Source organism: Pseudophryne corroboree, chromosome 2, assembly GCF_028390025.1.
Source record: "Pseudophryne corroboree isolate aPseCor3 chromosome 2, aPseCor3.hap2, whole genome shotgun sequence".
NCBI lineage: Eukaryota > Metazoa > Chordata > Amphibia > Anura > Myobatrachidae > Pseudophryne > Pseudophryne corroboree.
In genome coordinates this window covers 54,936,100-54,959,411 of record NC_086445.1, presented here as the reverse complement: position 1 = coordinate 54,959,411, position 23,312 = coordinate 54,936,100, and the positions used below count along the sequence as shown (strand labels likewise).

The window sequence follows — 23,312 nt, the reverse complement described above, 5'->3', positions numbered from 1 at the left end:
AATATGGTGCTATGTACCATCTGTGATAGGGGGGGTTGTGTGGTATGTAATGTGCTACCGGGTGTAATATGGGAGGGGGGGGGGGGGGTTTGTGCTGTGTATAATATAATGTAATATGGTGCTGTGTACTATCTGTGATAGGGGGGGGGGGGGCTGTGTGATATGTAATGTGCTACCGGGTGTAATATTAGGGGGGGGGGGGGGGGGGGTTGTGCTGTGTATAATACTATAATATAATGTAATATGGTGCTGTGTACTATCTGTGATAGGGGGGGAGAGGGGGCTACTCGGTGTAATATTGTGGGGACTGTGTAGGCTGTGTATAATTTTATGAAATATGGGTCCGGGGTGTACTGGCTGCAATATGGGGGACTGGGGCTATGTATAATGTAATGCAGTGGTTAAAGTGGGGCGGAACTGCGTTCCGTCACCTCTAATTGCAGGCGGAACCAGTTCCGCCTCCGCCCAGCCACAGCATCAGGTCCCTGCTGCATTGTAATGGTGGCAGCGGCCGCCAGCCAATCCCGGCTCGCGGACCGGCTGCAGCACCAATCAAAAATAGGGGCGGCTTTTTAAAATCTGGCGTGAGCCAATCACGGCTCGCGGACCGCCAGCCAATGAGAAGCTGCCAAGTGGCAGCTTCTCATTAGCTGGCGGTCCGGGAGCCGTAAAATGGAGTTCTGCCTGCAGTAATCTGCAAAAGGGAGCTCTGTGGCCACGCCACTTCCCCATGAAGCCACGCCCCTACATTTTTGGCACACACGCGCCTACGGCACACACTTGCCCAGTTTTTTTATAGGGTGGTTCCGATGCTGTTTCTTGCACACAGTGCTAAAAAAAAATGTCTATTTAAGGCACTGACTGGGGCTATGTATAATGTAATGTTATGTGGTACCGGGTGTACTGGCTGTAATATGGGGGAGTGAGGCTGTGTATAATGTAATGTAATATGGTACTGGGTACAATATGGGGAGGGGGGCTGTGTATAATATAATGTATTATATGCTGTGTGTACTGGGTGTAATATACTGTCCGTTTCTTCTCAGAAATGTACACGGTATCATAATTTAGTGCACCTGTATTATTACTCTAGTGTACCTAAAGTATTACCCTATTTTTATTGTTTGCTGCTTTTAGTACTAATTTTCACCTGCCATTGCAGGACACACCCCTGAGCAGTGGCGTAACTAATGCCCCCGCAGCCCTCGCGGTGGCTTGGAGGCGCAGGGCTGCGGGGGGCGCCCCCACTGATTTAGAGCAGATAGACATGCGGACAAGCCGTCCGCATGTCAGTCTGCTGTCTCCATCCTTTCCTAGCCGCTGCTGTGAAGGAGGGACACGGAGGGCACAGCGCGCGCCTCTCCTGTGTCCCTCCTGCGTCTCCGGCGGGTCTATTAAATGAAGTGCCCGTTCGTGAGCTCTGATTGGCTCACGAACCGGCACTTCATTCAACAGACACGCCGGAGACGCAGGAGAGACACAGAAGAGGCGCGCGCTGTGCTCTCCGTGTCCCTCCTTCACAAATCAGCGGGGGGGGGGGGGGAGCTGTACCTGGCACTGGGGAGGGGGAACTTATTTGGCACTTGGGGGGCATATGTGGCACTGAGGGGGCATATGTGACACTGAGGGGTATATGTGTACCTGGCACTTGGGGGGGGGCATATTTGGCATTGGGGGCATGTGTGTACCTGGCACTTGGGGCGTATGTGGCACTGGGAACACAGCCATAGCAACAAGCATTACCCCCTAGCAACGAGCATGACACCCAGTGCATGAAACCCCTGGCAACGAGCATGGAACCAAGAGCATGAAACCCCTGGCAACGAGCATGACCCCCAGTGCATGAAACCCCTGGCAACGAGCATGACACCCTGAGCATGAAAACCCATGGCACCGTGCATGGAACCAAGAGCATGAAACCCCTGGCAACGACCAGGTAATTTAAAAGTAATTAGAAGCCTTACTGTAGGACTTAATGTGTAATGGGCATTGCGGTGTGTGTCATACTATATCACGGGCATTGTGGTATGTGGTATAATGTCTCAGGGGCATTGCAGTGTGGCATAATGTATAACGGGCATTGCAGTGTGTGGCATAGGGTATAACGGGCATTGCGGTATGTGTCACAGGCATTACGGTGTGTGGTATTCTATATCACGGGCATTGTGGTATGTGGTATAATGTCTCAGGGGCATTGCAGTGTGGCATAATGTATAACGGGCATTGCGGTGTGTGGCATAGGGTATAACGGGCATTGCAGTATATGTCACAGGCATTACAGTGTGTGGTATACTATATCACGGGCATTGTGGTATGTGGTATAATGTCTCAGGGTCATTGCAGTGTGTGGCATAATGTATCACGGACATTGCGGTGTGTGTCATAATGTGTCAGGCATTACGGTGTGTTGTATACTATATCACGGGCATTGTGGTATGTTGTATAATGTCTCAGGGTCATTGCGGTGTGTGTCATAATGTGTCACAGGCATTGTATGTGCTATAATGTATCAGGGGCATTGCAGTGTGTAGCATAATGTATAACGGGCATTGCGATTCCTGTCATAATGTGTCACAGGCATTACGGTGTGTGGCATGATGTGTCACAGGCATTACGGTGTGTGGCATAATGTGTCGGGGGCATTATGGTGTGTGCATATTGTGTCATGTGCATTATTGTGTGTGGCATAATGTCTAAGGGCCATTGCAGTATGTGGCATAATGTATACTGGGCATTACTATAAGGAGGAAAAATGACAAATAATGTAAGGGGCATGAATCAGGATTAGTTTTCTTTCCTGTAGTGGCTAACGTCTGGGCGTGCAGGTTGCAAAACTGGGGTATAAGGTAGTATTTTCCTGCAATGCCACGCCCCTTTATGTGAAACCATGCCCATTTCAACAAAGCCACGCCCCTTTTTGGCTTGGGGAGGAAAATTTCTAGTTACGCCACTGCCCCTGAGTGTCAATAAATACGCTAATAGGTAGTCCTCAACACGCACTTTGGGCGAAGCATGCCACTACCCCCCCCCCCCCTTCCACCCCTCAACGGCGTGTCACGCTTTGCGTGGCGTATTCTGCTGCCTGGAATCTCCCTGAAACTAGTTTTCAAAAGTAGGCATGTATGATATACATATACAGTTTATTTTCTCTTTCTTATCTGTTTTTGTAAAAATGGGTAATAAAACAAGGGCCCTCATTCCGAGTTGTTCGCTCGCTAGCTGCTTTTAGCAGCATTGCACACGCTAAGCCGCCGCCTACTGGGAGTGAATCTTAGCATAGCAGAATTGCGAACGCAAGATTAGCAGAATTGCGAATAGAAATTTCTTTGCAGATTCTGAGTAGCTGGAGACTTACTCTGCCACTGCGATCAGTTCAGTCAGTGTCGTTCCTGGTTTGACGTCACAAACACACCCAGCGTTCACCCAGACACTCCCCCATTTCTTCAGACACTCCCGCGTTTTTCCCAGAAACGCAAGCGTTTTTCGCACACACCCATAAAACGGCCAGTTTCCGCCCAGAAACACCCACTTCCTGTCAATCACACTCCGATCACCAGAACAAAGACATTTCTTCATAAAGCCGTGAGTAAAACACCAATCTTCTTAGCAAATTTACTTGGCGCAGGCGCGGTGCGAACATTGCGCATGCGCATTAGCGACTAATCGCTCCGTTGCGAAAAAAAAAATAACGAGCGAACAACTCGGAATGAGGGCCAAAGTATTTTATATGTAGAGATATACACTATGAATTTCAATAGCCTACTAATGGGAGCTAATCAAAGGTAACGGGCAACACAGTTAGCGCCACCTAGTGGTGTGCACAGGAAATTAAATCTCCTTTTACCTTACCCAAAAATAAAGTGGTTTTATCATGCGTAAGGTCAGTGTAAGTCTCTTTTTGTTTTTTTAAACCAGTTTGGTAAATGTAGGGCTATTTGAGCCTGAGGGAATTTAGAGGGTCTCTTCATACACCCTATGGTACCATGCAACATCGTCGTAGTGCATATGGCAATTCAAGGGTGTTTTATGCAGAATGTGGTTGTGGGTGGCCTGGGCCCACAGAAGGGACACCCAGGGCCGAGTTAAGCTGGGGTAGGGCACTTAAGACAGGGCAGCCTGGGCTAAAGGGATTGTATATTAGATTGTGCACACCTCCCAACATGACCCATTTCAGGAATGACAAAATGCTCTTTACCTGGACTTCCCTCTTAATACATGATTCGTGTCACCTGTGTTGAACTATTTAATTGATAGGTATTTCAAAGCAGGTGATTGCAACTATAAATTAAGAGGGAAGTCCAGGAAGAGAGCATTTTGTCCCACCTGGAATGGGTCATGGTGGGAGGTATGGATTGAGTATTTTAAATTGAAACCAATGGGGTATATTACATTTTTAAACTAATAGTTTAATAATGGAGGAGGAGGAGCTGGGATCACTCTCCCCACTCTTATCTCTCCTCTGGTTGGGAAGCTCCACAGGTAGCTCATGAAACTTGCTACTCCTGTGTCTCTGCCTGCATTGCATACTATCCTGCTCACATTCTGGCTGGCTGATTCTGCTGCCGCACAAGAGGGAGTGCTTGTGATGTCAATGTGCTCCGGCTGTGGAAAGGGGGGGGGCCTGACAGAGGGGGCCCAGGTACAGTATCCCCTGCTCCCCCATCTTAATCTGGCTATGGGGACAGCCATGCAATTAGCTACCACACACAAAGAACGCTTCCATAAACGTATACAATATTATGACGCTGCAGATGATAAATGTATTAATAAAGCTGATATTTATGCATTAGTTTCCCAAATAGAAATATACAAGCGTATTGGTCTCGGCAAATACTGGGGCATGGGTGTCTCTCCTCCTCCCACACTTATCCTGGCTTTAACATCGCCCTCTTTCACTGTGTACCCCGCAGTGGTTGCTGGCGCAGAGAGGATACGGAACACATGCCGCCAGCTTTATCTACACAGGTCACACCCAGGACAGACCTTGAACGGTTAATATATACATACTGGCAATTAAATTAACATTAATTCAGTAATTCCAGAATTGCTGTTCATCGTACTTCCCAGTGCTTCCTGGTTTTTGGGTGGTGGTGGGCAGTGGCGTCATTTGGCGTGACAATTCTGAAAAGTAACATGACAATCTGGATGAGTCATGGTGAGTTTGCGAATGCATTTCTTAATATGCAAATGATTTGCCCATCAGCAGAGCAGCCGTGGAACAGCACAGCAAAACTCAAACGAAGCCGTTTATCTTCTGTTCGTTATTAACCTTTATTTATACCCCTTTTCCACTAGCTCAAAAAACACAGGTAAATGCACGGGGGCGCGCATTTACCCGTGTTTTTGGCAAGTGGAAAAGGGTAAACCCGGATCAAGTGACCCGTGAATCCTACCCGGCTATTTACCTGGGTAGGACACGGGAATGATCCGGGTAGGGTGTAGTGTAAACGGGAGCCGTGTCGATGCGACACGGCTCCCGTTTACACTGTATGGATGGGCGGCGCTGGGAGATCATGTGATCTCCCTGCGCCGCCCCTGCCGTGTAGCTAGAAGCGTCACCAACCCGGCATATGCCGGGTTGTGACTGCTAATGGGAAAGGGACCGAGCACGGGTCGCAGCAGGGGGCAGCTCCCGTGTCAGGCTCCCGGCTGCGACCCGTGCTCGTAGGTGTAAAAGGGGTATGGCACCTACATATTATGCAGTGATTTACACAGAGAATATATTAATATACCACCAGTATGTTTTTCGAGAAACCCATGAGAGCATAAAAGCATCACTATCAACCAGTGTCCGACTGGGGCGCATATCGCCCAACACGGAATATAGTGGTAGGGGCCCACACTTAAGGGGTGTGGCCAGCCACCACAGAGGGACTTGGCCAGGGTCGGACTAGCCCACAGGGGTACAGGGGAAACTACCGGTGGACCCCACTGCCTGAGGGCCCTCCCCCCCTTTGTAGGCTGGCCACACCCCCAAGTATGGGCCCCCTATCACTGCATTCCCCCGGTGGGCTCTTCATGCCCCAGTCCGACACTGGACTTGGCCAAACATTTAGTGAGGGCATGCAATGAAAAGGGCCCATTTCACATGATTGTGTCTGGACCACACACTTTGATTGGCAGGAGGGCTAATCTTAGTGTAGTTGCCATAGAAACAAACCAAGCACCAAAGTTCGTCCATGATCCTGCTCCACCAAGTTACTGATCTCTAGATGAGGGGATTGGGGCCCTTGGACAGTTGAGCCCACCGGGAATATCCCCTGTACACCTGTGGGCAAGTCAGACTCTGCTTTCAACCCATTACCCCATCCGATATGGGGCAGCAAGACAAACCACCATACCATTAACAAAGAATCAAGGGGGACATTTACTAAGCAGTGATAATAGCGGAGAAGTGAGCCAGTGGAGAAATTGCCCCATCAACCAGTCAGCAGCTCTGTATCATTTTATAGTATGCAAATTATAGATGTTACTTCAGTGCTGATTGGTTGCCATGGGCAACTTCTCCACTGGCTCATTTCTCCACTCTTATCACTGCTTAGTAAATGTCCCCCTAAGGTTCAAAAAGGGTTGAGATTACCTAAAGGATAAAAAAAGGGGCAGACTAGATGGGCCAAGTGGTTCTTATCTGCCGTCAAATTCTATGTTTCTATGTTTACCATGATGCTTTACTGGTAGCTATGGTAACACTACAGTACTGTATGTTGAGCCACTACTGGTTGGCTAGGGAGATTGGGCATAGAACATGTGGTCTTATCAGGGTTTTCTGTGGCCAAGGCAAAAATAAATAATTCTTCAGAAACTGTATTCCGTTCAGAGCTGGCGATGCTGGAAATTCACTGGATTGGGATGTACAAATATCCTCTTGTGCTGGCAAGTGGTGCGTGTTTTGCTGTCACGGTGCCCAGAAACGCCAATCCATCAGTCCAGAGTAGAAACGGAATATTTAGGCTTTTACTTAGAATCATAAACCAAAACAACAAGCGCCTGAGTTTATTTATTTATTTTACTTAGAATCAGCTTGACTGACGGGACATAGAAGCGGCAAGTGTGGACAGGTAGCAGCCGTCAGCCTCATACCTTAAAGGATATTGATTTATTACTTTATCCTCTGCAGTTATCTGTGGTACATGAGGTACAGGCATTGCAATTCTCCAGCGCTTTCACTATCACATTATATCACACATCTACCTTATACTTCTCAGAGTTTTTACCCTGCTTTGTCTGTATGCTTTTCCATTCTGCTGGCTGAGGCACCAACACCGATGTAATAATATATCTATATCTATCTATCTATCTATCTATCTATCTATCTATCTATCTATCTATCTATCTATCTATCTATCTATCTATCTATCTATCTATCCATCCATCCATCCATCCATCCATCCATCCATCCATCCATCCATCCATCCATCCATCCATCCATCCATCCATCCATCCATCCATCTACTAGCTGGAGTACCCGGCGTTGCCTGGGATTTTAACAATATCTGTTTGCAAAAATAAATGCAAATATTAAACAGACAGTATAAATAACATTGTAGATAGCTGAATACCCATGCTTCGCTATGGAATGAGGATGGTAAATTAGAATGATAGTTGTTCGTCATCTTGCTTCCCTGATGCACTTTGTGTAGTGGCCGGACCCCTTTTTTGGTCCCCCAAGGCACCCTGCTCTTCCCACTATACAACTCTGTCTGTGGCATCCTGCTGCCTCCATTCCCCTCCTCACATCATGTCAGTGCCCCTGTGAAATTATCGATTTTTTTACAGTTTCTTATATAGCGCAGCACATTATGTATATCCTGATATACTCTGTGCTGCTGGGGGCCAGTGCTACTTCCACTACATAACTGTCAGTGTGTGGGTTTGTGCTAACTGTATTCCCCTCCTCACATCATGTCACTGGCCCTGTCACATGCAGCCCTGTCATCACTGACATATCACGCATGTCCTGATATAGTCTGTGCTGCTGGGCCACCCCTAGGGGTGCTAGTGGTGTGTTACCCCCACAGTGTTTGTTCCCAGAGTGTAAGTCAGATGTGTAGCAAGTTTGTTGTAAATTGGTCCAGGCATTCAGGAGTTATGCTGTCTCCTGAAATACTCTGTGCTGCAGTCCCACCCCTAGGGGTGCTAGGGGTGTCTAACCCCCATAGAGTTTGTTACTAGATTGTAAGTCAGATGTGTACCAAGTTTGGTGTAAATTGCTCCAGGCCTGCCACAGTTTTGCTGTCTGCTGACATACTCTGTGCTGCTGCCCCCCCCCCCCCCACCCCTAGGGGTGCTAGGGGTGTCTGACCCACACAGTATTTGTTCCCAGATTGTAAGGCATATGTGTACCAAATTTTGAGTACATTGCTCCAGTAACTCCAGAGTTATGCTGTCTCCTGATATACTCTGTGCTGCTGTCTCCCCCATAGGGGTGCTAGAGATTTTAAATTGTTTTAGTTGCCTCCGCCGTGTTTTAATACGCTTGTATGTAACATTTCACGATCTTCGATTGTAAACTGTGGATTTGTATAGAAAGACAGAAGGACAAATTTTCGCTTTCATATAGTAGATGTAATATATATTTATATATATATATATATATATATATATATACAAGGGAGGGTAGGGGTACTAGCGACTAACAGTGTCTACACTTAAAGGATATATATATGAAGAATGATGCAATACGTATTTCTAAAAAATGGAGGGGTATTTATTATAAAACAGACATTTTAATAAAAATAAAAAAAAAGGTTGGATGGAATAAAAAAGGGTGGTTTTGATTGATTAAAACATAAATTCAGGCTGATTAACACATAAAAAAATATAAAAACATATCTGGAACAATAAAGATATAAAAATATATTTCAGATAAGAGAAAGGTGCTTATCTTAAAAATGGAAGGTCAACTGAGGTATACCCAACGCGTTTCGTCCGTCTGACTTCATCAAGGGGTAGAGGGCTACTGAACAGTAATTCTATTTATAGCCAGGATAATTAGCAGTGTAGTTATGACATCACTTCCTGTTCAGGGCTACTTAATAATACAATTAGATACAGCATTGTGAAATTTCGAAAAAGACTATTGCCAGGGGTTGAAATATAATGTATGGTTTCCATAAGATAAGGCTAGTGTAAAAACGAGCGTTAAAACTTGTAGTACAATGTAAAATAAGTCCAGGGGCGCTTTTTGCCTCACTCCGCCCCGCTTCCTGTGTCCGAGTCTGTGCACTGCGCATGCGCACGGTGCCCCGCTTCCGTAATTCGCGTCTCTGTGTAGGCGCTAAGCTGCCCCACTTCCTGCTTGTACTCTTCTGTTAGGGGAGCCACACTTCCTGTTTCGTCGTGGCACGGCCTGTAGCTTCATATTGATTGGATGGGTTACATTGTCAATCATCGCGGCGGACATCTTTGTGAAGCCATATAGTGCAGGACACATTTCTATAGTGGCATGTTCAGCTTGCACAGAAATGCATATAGAAAAACAAATGGAACGAGGATTAATACCTTACAAAGTGTTTTAATTAATTTTATAGTTGGAGCATAGGGATTGTTATAAGGGAAAAGGTTCATATTGCTAAAAATTTGAAAATTAATATATGTGTATGTTTAGAGAGCTATAAAACTGACTAAGATATTTATTATTCATAGGGGCATTTATACTGTATATATAAACAGTTAATATTTCTCTCAAAATTGTGTACATTAGCAACATGTTGACATAAAAGAGGCCATGAGAATCTTTGAAGTAGTTAGTGATAGCATAGAGTGTCTTTTTTTAAAAAGAAGTGCTTATATATTACTACATATTGAAAATAAGTGTTCGTTTTTTTAAAAACAATGTGCACATAGTGTGTTCTATTTTAATACCAGTGAGGGGTATATACAATACATTGTGCACATGCAGTGCTTGAAAAGAGAAGGGTGTATCTGTATGTGAGAGTGAAGAATTTATAGTTAATATCGTGATTAAAGGACGTATTAGGCAGGGGATGGAGTGCAAGATAGCGATATTCAAGGTACTCAGATTTATCTGTACAGTGTAGGTTATAAGGTCTTTAGGTAAAAAAGGGGGGAGGGGGGGGGGACGTGATAGTCAATTAGCCAGTATTTGTTAATGTTTTACATTGCTGGTATGTCATGAGTCTATTGTATCCCACATTGTACAGTACCCAATCTTCCCAAGTGGTTCCCCGCTTGGTACTGTTTGGGCCCTACACTGCTTAGCTTCCAAGATCGGGCGAGATTGGGCGTCCGCCAGTGTGGTGTGACTGTATCTCGTGGACAAATGACTGAGTCGCACAGCAATCCGAGTTTATTAACATGACAGGCAAATTAACAAACTATAAAGTGCTTAGTGCTGTGGTTGTAGTTAAATAAATACAAAAAAGTATCAAGTGCATGGTGGTCAATTATACAGGCTTACGACGGGTAAAGAGAGAGATGAATGAGAGAAATATGAGAGAAAAACGGGAGGTAACTTCTTATCACAGGAACGGTGCGATCTCGTATCCTTCATTGAAGCCCAAGGGATGAGTAGTTTTCAGTTGAAAGATCCAGTACATCTCTCTCTGGGACAACTTCTTCGCTAGATCTCCTCCTCTGTCGCCGCTTGTGACATGTTCGATCGCCTTAAAGGACAGTTCTTCCGGGTTGGACTGGTGTTCGTGTTTAAAATGTCTATAGAGTAAATGTGTCTCCAGTTTGTTTTTGATACTGCGTATATGTTCTTGGATCCTGATTTTCAACGTCCTCTTTGTTTTACCCACATACTTTTTGTGGCAAGTGCATTCCAAGAGGTAGATAATTGACGTGCTGTTGCAATTCATGAAGTCCTTGATTTTGAATTCTTTAGTACCGTCAGTGTTGCTGAAAGTCCTCCTATTAGGGTTGAGGAATCTGCAAACATTGCAATGTCCACATTTATATGCTCCAACACATTTCGGAAGAGACCGTTGGTTGTCCTCTGGTGGTAGTACTCGTAGCATGCTGGGTGCGAGAATGTCCTTAAGATTTCTAGACTTGCGAAAGATCAGCTCCGGTTGTGCAGGGAGAATTTCCTTAAGGATGGGGTCCATCAGAAGTATTCCCCAGTGTGCTTTTAGTGAGGTTCTGATGGAATGTTCATGGCTGTTGTAAGTCGTTATGAAGGAGACGGGCTCCTTTCTCTCTGTTTTTTCTTTGTAAGTTAGTAATTGTTCTCGCTCAAGGTTTTTTGTTCTCTCAATAGCTCCGTCCAGTATAGTTTTGGGGTATCTTTTTTCCTCGAACCTTTTTCTGTAAATTCCAAGTTGTGCTTCGCAATCTTCGGTCTTGTTACAGTTTCTCCTGATTCTATGGAATTGGGAGTAGGGGATATTGTTTTTCCACTTTTTAGAGTGATATATATATATACTGTGTATGTACATATGCAAAGATTACAGTACATATGCAAAGATATATATATATATATATATATATATATACAGTATACCTAGACACCTACAGTACTTTCCTAATTTGAAACAATGTTGCGGGGAGTAGTAGGTACCAGCCCATACAGTTGTAGGACTGTGAGAAGCTAATATACAATTCTAACCACTTCTGGAAATAATCCCTTAATACTGTACTTTTTACACCTTCAGAATGCAATAAAATAAATGCAATTATAGCAAGTGCGTTCTTTGTATATGTATTTAACATGCCACTTGGCGGAGTACTGTGTGACTAATGTTGTTATGTGTGCAATACAATTCATCCCACTGGAAGTGTGAGAGAAAAGCTGAAACAACTAAATTGCCCGGAAAACTATTGTAACACAAAACTCATTTCGTTGGAAGACACGCAGCGGCAGGCATTAAGTAGGTCCGGTGCATTTTATCCTTGATTGCAGCAATTCATTAAATAAAGTAAATTTGATGTTTATTACAGCATACATCTGTAATTCTCCCGAAGTTCAAAAATAAAAGTACTGTGATAATCTAGCGACCATTACGCAGTCAGACGTTACATTAATACATTTATGCACTGCAATATGTAATAATTCTATAAATCTTCTCTGCATTAAGACTTGGGGGTAAATTTACTAAGATGGGAGTTCTGTTTAAGATCGTATGTTGCCCATAGCAACCAATCAGATTCTACTTCTTATTTATTTAGCACCTTCTAGAAGATAATACCTGGAATCTGATTGGTTGCAATAGGCAACATCCCATCTTAAACAGAACTCCCATCTTAGTAAATTTACCCCCTGGAGAGAGGTAAAGTAGATGGAGATAAAGTCCCCGCCAATCAGCTCCTAACTACAGGTTGAGTATCCCATATCCAAATATTCCGAAATACGGAATATTCCGAAATACGGACTTTTTGGAGTGAGAGTGAGATATTGAAAACTTTGTTTTTTGATGGCTCAATGTACACAAACTTTGTTTAAAACACAAAGTTATTCAAAATATTGTATTAAATGACCTTCAGGCTGTGTGTATAAGGTGTATATGAAACATAAATTAATTGTGTGAATGTACACACACTTTGTTTAATGCACAAAGTTATAAAAAATATTGGCTAAAATTACCTTCAGGCTGTGTGTATAAGGTGTGTATGGAACATAAATGCATTCTGTGCTTAGATTTAGGTCCCATCACCATGATATCTCATTATGGTATCCAATTATTCCAAAATACGGAAAAATCCCATATCCAAAATACCTCTGGTCCCAAGCATTTTGGATAAGGGATACTTAACCTGTATTACTTTTCAAACACAGCCTGTAACATGGCAGTTAGAAGCTGATTGGCTGGTACTTTGTCTTTCTCCAATGGAATGGGTTTGTTGGGTCCACCCTATTGAGGTTGACACCCATTATGTCGACCACTATTGGTCGACAGGCAGTAGGTCGACACCTGGAAGAGGTTGAAACGGGCATCAACATGTAAAAAAGTTGGCATGAGGTTTTTTTTTTGGGGGGTGTCGTGTTCGTAAAGTGTCCGGGAACCCCAATTAGTGCACCGTTTTCCCTTGCATAGAAAGCGTAGGCAAAGTGCTTCGCTCCGTTACCACTGCGCTCGGAACAGGTTGCTATTCCCAATCGTAGTCCACGCGGATCGTAAAGTATGAAAAAATTCAAAAAATGAAAACAAAATGGTGAAAAACTCATGTCGACCTTTTCATGTGTCGACCTTTGCCATGTCGACATAATGCTCATGTCGACACAATGCAATGCATGTCAACCAATAGTGGTCGACCAAATGACTGTCAACCTAAGTGAGGTCGACCTAAGGACTCTTTATCTCTCCACTTTATCCTCTTTTCAAGGTTTAGTACATTTGACCCCAATGTCATTATTGGCAGGGTTCTAAGGGATTGCTTGTGTATTAGAAGGGTGACATATCCCTTCAATAAATGATAAGGATATTAAATGGAACCTTAACGTTCTATGCTCTTCTGTCGATAAGGTCACAAAATCCTCTGTGACTGCAAATACAGTAACCTTCCTGACGTTCACCCAAGATCACTTCTTTTATATAACCCACATACCTAAGTCTGGAATCTGCAAACAATGGGCTGAGCTGTGGTTTGTAGGTCACGCATTGTTTTTACAGCTCTCAGTGGTTATGAGGCATTAGAAGTTTGGATTCATTGGGCTTGACCTGTTCAGTCGGACTTTTATGGCAGATTTATAAAAGCTTTGAATCACTGAATTCAAGAGTGTTCTAATGTAAGCGTAGCGTGATGGGATCCGGTCTCTAGGCCGACAGTAGCTAGGTCGACAGTGTCTAGGTCGACAGGGTTTCTAGGTCGACAGGGTCTCTAGGTCGACATGTTCTAGGTCGACAGGTCAAAAGGTCGACATGAGTTTTTCACGATTTTTATCTTTTTTTTTTACCTTTTCATACTTAACGATCCACGTGGACTATGATTGGAACGGTAATCTGTGCCGAGTGAAGCGAGTGCACTAATTGGGGTTCCCGGTCACTCTACGAAGAAAACGACAAAAACAAAACAAAAGCATGTCGACCTAGACCATGTCGACCTAAAGACCCTGTCGACCTAGAGACCCTGTCGACCTAGTTACTGTCGACCAATAGTGGTCGACCTAGACACTGTCAACCTAGTTACTATCTACCTTCCATACCACACCCAGCTTGATATAGGTGAGAAGCCATGTCTTGCGCGAAGAGGCAGAGACAGCCGCTACCTGCTGAAACTGCTAGCTAGTGAGGGATTAAGGTGGCGAGGTAAGTACCATACAAGTTAAGTCCCCCTGTCCTCCACCATTTACCAAGAAGGGACAAACATAAAATTGGTTTGGGGGGCCAATCAGTGACCACTGGCAGATCCAATGGCTGCTTACTGGATGATGGTGAGAGTTCATGGGGGGAGATGAATCAACTTCTGCACTTTAGCTCTCTCCAAGGTTTGATACACCCCCTCCATGTCTTGTTATTCCCAATACTACAGATTATCTGAAATAACAAGCCATGTGATGACATCACTGACCCTGTCCTTGGTCCTGAAACTACCAGTATCTATAAACCATTTCTGTCATTTTGAGAATTTGAAGCCAATAAGTCTAACTCCGAATGCTCTGCTTCAGAATGATGTGAGGTACAGAAGGCGCCGTGCTTTAATATGGTAATTTTTAAATGTCTGTTTATGTGGATGAGTCGGGGAAAACCAAAAATAATGTTTTGAGTGGATTTAGGTCAATAAAACTCTTCTGTTACTACAGTCATAGGGGGTCATTCCGAGGTGATCGTAGCTGTGCTAAATTTAGCACAACTACGATCATCTTTCCTGACATGCCAGGGGACGCCCAGCACAGGGCTAGCCTGCCCCGCATGTCAGTCCGGCCCCCCCTCGCAGAAGTGCAAAGGCATCGCACAGCGGCGAGGCCTTTGCACTTCAGGAGTAACTCCCAGCCAGCGCAGCTTTAGCGTGCCACGCAGCCACTGCGGCCCGCCCCCCGTTCGGTACGGCCACGACTGCGTTGGCCGGACCACGCCTGCGTTGGCCGGACCACGCCTACAAAATGGCGGCCAAACGCCGCCGTTTCGCCCCCTCCCGACCATCGATCGCCTCTGCCTGTCAATCAGGCAGAGGCGATCACTGTCCTGCTACGGCCGTCGGCCGTCCCGCATGCGCAGTTGCACTACGGCGCATGCACAGCAGGGACCCGTTCGCTCTGCTGCGTTAAAACGCAGCGAGCGAACGGGTCGGAATGACCCCCATAGTACCTATGTCAGTAATGCATAGCCTTTAAATGTGTTAATGTTTGAACTGTGAGTTTACCTGAACTTTGAGGGTAATATTATTCACTATTTCATTTAAGCTCTCTGATGTCTTTTATCCGACCCATGGAAATATCAGCACTTTGTGGGGACGAGAAGACACTCGCTATAAATAAGCACTGGCTTTACACTAGAAATCCTATAGCATATGGCAATTAGGAATATCACCACTTCTAGGTGTGAAATATGCTAGCGCCCATTAAAACACTTCTGGTAGAGAAAAAGATTGAATTATTTTTAACATGAATTTAGTCCATGCTATATCATCTGTTCCAACACACACACACACACACACACACACACACACACACACACACACACACACACACACACACACACACACACACACACACACACACACACACATATTCCCCCTCCCCTTCTCTCTGTATCCCCCTCTTTCCCTGTGTCTTTCTCTCTTCCCCTCTTACTCCTGTCTATCTCTTCCTCTCTTTTTCTCCCTTCTTTCTGGTGGGCCACCCACATGGCCTCTCTGCACATAACAGCTATGTATTAAAGCAAAGAGACTTACAAAATACACAGCCCCCCCCATAAAAAGATTCAACCGCGCTGATCCACCCCTATGTGATGTCACAGATCATGACGTTACATAGAGGTGGTACATTGCAGACCCGCAGGAATGAGTCACAGAGAGCTGATGTGCAGGGAATGCTTGTTTTAAGAAGTCCTCCCTGCACATCAGCCTGCTGTTGTTGCACAACCCGGTGCAGCTCTCTAGGTGTCAGAGGTAGGAGCCAGGGGTGTGCCCCCCTCTCTGTAAGGGCCCGGGACACTTGTCCCCACAGTCCCCCCCTGATGGTGGCCCTGACTGCTTCTATTAGGGTGGTACAGAGAACTAACGGGCAACAAATGTGGATGCACCCAAAATTATACAATTGCACCTGGACTGATGATCTGCTGTTTTTTTCCGCCTAAAATAACCAAAAATAACAGGAATACCAAAAATCCTAACAGGGAACGGAGGATGGAAAAAACACCAAACAGGTTGGCTTAGGCCATACAGTCACAGCCTTACATAAACTCAGTTCAACATCACACCCCCCTAACACTATTGGCCACCCCAAGTCATGTGTACACAAGCCAGCCCCCAGCCGTGTGCTTTAGCCCACCTCAGTTTTATCTTAATCCTTCAGTTCTTCTTCCTGTGCTGAAACTACATCTTATATTCATTAAACGTATCCACCATCAGTTATGGAGTACACACTTTGAGATGACCACAAATACTTGCAAACATGACATAAGCGCTAGTTTATAATATGAATTAGCTGAACCATTTTTGATTTTGGGTGGTTACTCTTTATGGCAGTGCGGTCCTTAAATATGAAGCAAATTTCTGACATAAATGCTAATACCATAAAAAGGACAGGTACATTTAGTATAGTCACTCCGGTATGCGGTTAAATTACCGGCTGTCGGGATGCCGGCGGTCAGGAAACCAACACCGGAATCCCGAAGTTGGGGAAATGCCTGCGGTCGGAATCCCGAGCCAAGCCTGGTATTCCCGCTTGGGAATACTATTAGCCCAGGTGGGTATATAATAGTGGTCTCCTACCGGGCCCAAAGTGCGGCGTGCTCGGCAAGCCCACTAGGGTGCACGCTGCCCTCGCTGCCAGGATTCTGGCTGTTGGGATCCTGACCGGCGGGATTCCATACCGATCCCGTCACTCCTGTGATGCAAGCGCACGGGGGGTGGCCGGGGCAGAAGCTTTGCACGGGGGGTGGTTGGGGCAGAAGCTTTCCTCTCTGCGTTTGCCCCAAAAACTGGGTTAAATGTTCCTAGTATTCCAAATCATATAAAAAAACAATAAAACATAAATATAGCACAACAGTGTCACATGCTTCTAAGAACTCCTTACTATTCGCCATCTCAGATCCCAACTAATGACTCAGGTCAGTAAGGATTGCTAGGACTGAAGCAGTTATAACTACAGATTCTCATTAGCAACCTCTTGGTTTAGTACTGTCAGCAAAGATATATTAAAACTATAGTTTTAAATTGAGTCCCAAGCTCTGGAAAGCAATGAAATTCACAATTATCGACACATTGCACGTCACACTGTACACTCCTACTGAAGAAAATAATCTTCCTATATTGGGATCTGGATGCAGCTGGCTCTGCCATTGCATAACAGAATATTGTGGTTCCGGACCTATCACAGACTTGAGTATTGGTTCCTATGTGTGTCATCCATAAGGTGACATCCTACGTAGCCCTTTCAGAAGCAGAAGAGACATTCATTTGCACCTTATAAATCCATTATATGACACTGTATTTACTTTCTTTATGGTGCGATTTATCGTTGAATCCAAGACATATTTCTGCCTCTACTCCCTGCTAGCAAATACACTTTGGGATGAGATTTTCAGGCAGAAAAAAAAAACAGAAAACAAAATATAATTTCATATACAATACAAGACACTTCTGTGCATTTCATTTTACCATGTTCCAACTGATGCAATGCAAAGCCGCAAAGCCTGTAGGCTTTGTATTAATGGCCTGTACTTAGTAAACACTACATATAAACTTCCCTGTTGAGATATGTTTCTGTAGCTCCTGCCGCTGTCTTTTCAGCAGCCGTAGGTTCCATGGGTTGGTGGGAATGAAATATGTAAATAGAAGACAGACAGATCTTATAAGGCTCTGAGGGGCAGATGTATTAACCTGGAGAAGGCATAAGGAAGTGATAAACCAGTGATATGTGCAAGGTGATAAATGAACCAGCTAAGCAGCTCCAATATGTAAATTAACAGTTAGGAGCTGATTGGCTGGTGCCTTTATCACCTTGCACATATCACTGGTTTCTCACTTCCTTATGCCTTCTCCAGGTTAATACATCTGCCCCTGAGTTCCAGTGTACAGTCCAACGTACACCGCAGGCAAGTGAGCCAACATGGTGCTTTGTTTACGGTAAGTGATGATGTTTGGATTTGGTCTGTCTATTGTACCACAAATCAATCCCTGTCGCTAGGTTGCCAGCGAGGCCGTGATACAATGTACTGATTTTTCTTAAAAGGCTGCAATGATTTTTCTTAATCCCTCGCATCATTTAAGCTTTACAGCAAGAAAAAAATCAGACGAAACATAAAAAAATTAAATAAAAAAAATCTCCGGCGACAGAGAAATGAAGACAAAATCAGCCACAAATCGGGGACAGCTCTTGTGAACACGTTGACTGAAATCTACAGACACCTCCAGAGAGGTGTGGACGAGTTACAAGACGCCAGATCCTCGCGTTCCTGTTACTGTCACAGAGGACAAATAAATAAATCAAATGTGCATTTGTCACTGAATTAAAGATCTGACACCCACAGAACTGCAATGTGGCGCGTCCTTCATTACTATAAAGCAGGTCACAGACTTTCCCCCCCCCCCCCCTTCAGCACAGGGATTTGGAAAGCTCTGGACATCTAAATCAGGTCAGCCACAAATCTAGAGAATATTCCAAAATCATAAACGCACCCCCCCAAAACATGAGCACACAAACAGCAACCTCATCACAGACGTTACACAGAAGGTTAACCGGACCCTGACAAACTGTCTATTTAGGCAGCCTTTTAACTCTATAAGTATAAGGGTCACCTCTGACTAAGAAAGGGTTAACACATTTCCCTGGGTAACCAGGCCTGTAACGACTGCAGCACAGCAGTCTGGCGAAGAAGAGGTTAAAATATTTCCCAAATTCACCCTCACTCTCTGCCCTAAACCGATGTGGGCATAAAAACCTATCATAGCAAATCGCAAAGGCAGGTCGACTCTGGCCAGGCGGCTGCAACGCCTCGATTTGCGCCCTGCGCATTTGCGCAGCGCAAATCCGGCTACAGACTACGGAATGTGCCTGGGGAAGACAAGATGCACAGAAGCGCACAGATAAACTGCTACGTTGTGTCAATCCGGGATATGCTCCTGGACACTGTAGAATAATGATACTACTTGTCTTGCAACCCCAGGCTCAGGTCTTATTAGGACCAGCTGCCATACCCACAGCCGCCACAGCATTAAACGGGTATGTGGGGGAAAAAAAACAATCCCACCAGGGGCCACTTCCAAGTCTCCTTCCCCCCCAAAAAAATGTCAAATGATGTTATGGCTCATCCCTGCGCAATCCCACATACATGTCTTGCAGGAGCAGTGTGCACTGTCTGGTGAGTGTCAGTACAATGATGCAGTAAGCTAGCAGAAGGGCTGTAAGCTGGAGCAGCTGAAAGCACAGGGAAGGATGAGGCTGCTCTATACAGACAGAGTATGCAATCCTGCTAAACCATAAAGGGATTAACCAGAGGCACATCCAGCCTTTGCTTACCATTCTGCAGGCTTCTCCCAGCCCAGGCACTGCTCTCCTCTCCTTCCACAATCCCAAACTGTGCAAGTAGAAGCTCTCAGCGCCTGCAATGTCCCCTGGAGATGCTCGTCGTCCAGCTCAGCCCTATGGAACAGCTCACTATCCACTATGGATTTTTCCCCTGGATCTGCCGCCTGTATCTGACAGGAATGCACACAGCAAGTCAGGCGCACACAGGTTACATGAATGGGAAGAAGGGACCAATCCTGCAATGCCTGGGAACGACAAGCACACATCGCATTCAAAGCCAGGCAGTACCACTGAAGGATGGAAGGGGGAGACTGGATTTCTCTCCTTCCTCCAGTGATGCTTCAGCTCGCCTCTCCTGGCTGGAATACACCCACAGGTTGCTCACTCCTGGCTCTTTACTATTTACTGTACTTTACATACATGCTGACACAGGCTATATGTGTAGTTTGCTCACCTGTCTGCACAGGTAACTGTACTGTACACACATGCTGACACAGGCTGTAGGTGTAGCTCACTCACCTGTCTGCACAGGTAACTGTACTGTACACACATGCTGACACAGGCTATAGGTGTAGCTCACTCACCTGTCTGCACAGGTAACTGTACTGTACACACATGCTTACACAGGCTATAGGTGTAGCTCACTCACCTGTCTGCACAGGTAACTGTACTGTACACACATGCTGACACAGGCTATAGGTGTAGCTCACTCATCTGTCTGCACAGGTAACTGTACTGTACACACATGCTGACACAGGCTATAGGTGTAGCTCACTCACCTGTCTGCACAGGTAACTAACTGTACACACATGCTGACACAGGCACTCACCTGACTGCACAGGTAACTGTACTGTACACACATGCTGACACAGGCTATAGGCGTAGCTCACTCACCTGTCTGTACAGGTTACTGTACTGTACATACACGCTGACACTGTCTGTAGGTGCAGCCCACTCACCTGTCTGTACAAGCACCATGCTCATCTGTCTGTACAGGTAACTGTACTGTATATACATGCTGACACAGGCTATAAGTGCTGCCTGCTCACCTGTCTGCACAGGTTACTGTACTGTACATACAGGCTGACACAGGCTACTGTACTGTACATACACCTGTCTGCACAGGCTACTGTACTGTACATACAGGATGACACAGGCTACTGTACTGTATATACACCTGTCTGCACAGGTTACTGTACTGTACATACACAATGACAAAGGCTATATGTCTGCTCATCTCACTAACCTATTTTCACTTTTTCACTATATATTTTTTCACTTTTGTGTTGCCCTGGGGTCACTCAGCTGCTTCATTTTGGGGGGTCCCGCACCCTAGATTTGTACCCCCCAAAATGTTAGGGACTTGCCCGACTAATGAGGTCACCTGGACGCGGTGGGCAAGCCGTTACTTATGGCCATAACTATGCGAAGAACCTCGCTTAAAATGCAAAATTTTATTGCAATTATTATTATTATTATTAATAAATTGGTAATGTTTGAATTGTGCACCTGCAACCTTTTTCTTTGTATGCAGTTCTACTGAAAGGTCTCCGCAGGGTCGCACCTCTCATTACCGGTGTGCACCCCAGGACCCCTCCCCTGCTGATATGTGTGCAGGCGTTGATATTGCCGAGTTATATAGGCGGGCCTATATAACACCAGCAGATGACTTAAACTATAGACAGTGCAGTAACTTAGCCAGTGGTGTTGGTTTATTGATAGATAGCAGGTACAACCGTACTCAGTGGTGCCGTGTGAGGGGGGGGCAGGTGCTATTTACCCATACTCTTTGCTGCAATGCAGCATGTGGAATAGAAGCGGCCCGGCACGCCACATAGCATGCCGCGATGCAGCAAAGGTGAACATGGCTAAATCTGTAGCTTGAAAATAGTGAGGGTTTCATACAGCTCACTAGTCAGTGAGTGTTTACTGCAAACGGGTACCAGTGCAGGGATGCTGCAACAGCTTCATTTGCAGGTACTAACCTGGTCTCTCATAGGAGCTAAGCAGAAGAATACTGTCTCCCACAGAGTCCCACTACACAGTGATAGAAGACAAGATGGCCCTGCACATGCTCAGTAGTTATCTCAGTGGCCATCTTGGGTTAGGGCATAAAGCCTCCCTGAAAAACAGAAAGACTGGAATCTGTGCAGTAGCGCACTCCTCTCTCAACACTCTTACAAGCTTCTACATGTTACACAACAACATTTTATTCAGATTTTCTGTAGCAACCTGTAAAATAAATTGGGTTAAACACATATAAAGGCATCAACATATCACGTGACTATGGCTTGGCTTTCTTGGAAGATACCTCAGTAAACATTTCTTTACGGACAGCATGGACCATAACAACAGTCTCTTGAGTCACGAACTTGGGACTGCTGTCACTATCCCAATTCTTGAAGCTTTTCACACTTGTTGTTTTTAAATCTTGCAGAGTCTTTTTGCCTATCTAGAATTTCCATTCACCCAATAAGACTTTAATTTGGGTTTCTGGAAATCTTGAGGATCACTGACTGCAACGTTTGCATATTCATAATGCATATTAGGTGGATTGTTTATATTTGATCTTGCAGAAGATCTTTTCTGTGACTGAACTTCCACGCTGGTAGCCTCTGGTTCAGGTACATCTCAAGCTATTAGTATGTCCAGTGACACATACATTATTTGTTCAGCATATCAAATTCCAGCTTTGCTAGTACTTGCATTGTTTTTTTTTTAACGATAACATTTCTAGACTTGACAAGCTTTTTGGTTTTTGGATCCATAATCTGTAGCCTTTGGTTTCATAAGTAATAAAGGACAGAGACGAAAACTCTTTTTTTGGGGAATTCTTTATTTAAGATAAATAAAGAGTGCCCCCCAAAAAGAATCTTCGTCTCTGTCCTTTATTACAACTGTAATCATCTGACTCGTTGGAGCACCACCAACGGAGAGACTATCTTATAGGATTTATACCTAGAAAAATTCTGTTAAATGTTGGTACACACATGTCATAATTTACCTGTGTGACATCTAAGAGCAGATCTGTGCGGAATCAGCACCATTCTCTCTGAGGACTTTGGTTTCATGGCAGTAGTAAAGCTTGTGTATTCTTTTTGTATCTGTACACAGGAAATACTTCCAAAACTTTGAGATGCTTTCCACTTGGTTTTATCTATGATCATGCTTCAGTAGGTGTTATGTCCTTTAAGGCAACCATAGGAAAATGATTCTTGAGATAGACTGCTGTGGACACAGCTTCTGCCCAAAACTGCTTGTCTAAGCCTATGTCCTTTAGCTTGTATCTTGCACTCTCTTCTAGTGTATGGTTTGCTCATTCACAGACACCATTTTGCTCAGGAATATAGACAAATGGTCATGAGACCTCAATTGTAAATGGCAAGGGGAGAGCGCTTACTGATAATGTCCATGCACTATGCTCAACCCTCTAGACCACCTTCCTGTTCTTTTAAGGAATAGGTGCAGAGCTGGCCATAGGCAAACTAGGCAGATGCCTTGGGCATTTGGAATGCCTACGGGCACAAGCAGCTTCTGCTTATTAAAATGATATGCAGCATGCCTATATTCTGTGTATGAGTGCAGCCGTATCTGCATATGAAATGCTACATTACAGTGTATTCCTGGAAATCACTGTAATGTAGCATTCCGTATGCAGATACAGCCACAGTTGCACACAGAATATAGGCATGCCGCATATCATTTTAATCAGCATAAG

The 23,312-nt window shown here is 44.9% G+C and overlaps 1 protein-coding gene and 1 pseudogene across 6 annotated transcripts in view; both read right to left on the bottom strand.

Moving 5' to 3' along the window:
- Nucleotides 1-19,793, bottom strand: part of TENM4 (teneurin transmembrane protein 4) — a 1,727,786-nt gene extending 1,707,993 nt beyond the window's left edge. For 3 of the 6 annotated variants that reach the window (XM_063951320.1, XM_063951326.1, XM_063951322.1), the window contains exon 1: nt 19,586-19,793. The gene's annotated coding sequence lies outside the window, so the exon portion shown is untranslated. The remainder of the gene's footprint in view (nt 1-19,585) is intronic. The other 3 variants (XM_063951321.1, XM_063951323.1, XM_063951324.1) reach the window with 1 other exon arrangement.
- Nucleotides 10,155-10,273, bottom strand: LOC135052649 (5S ribosomal RNA; annotated as a pseudogene).
- Nucleotides 19,794-23,312: the final 3,519 nt, after the last annotated feature.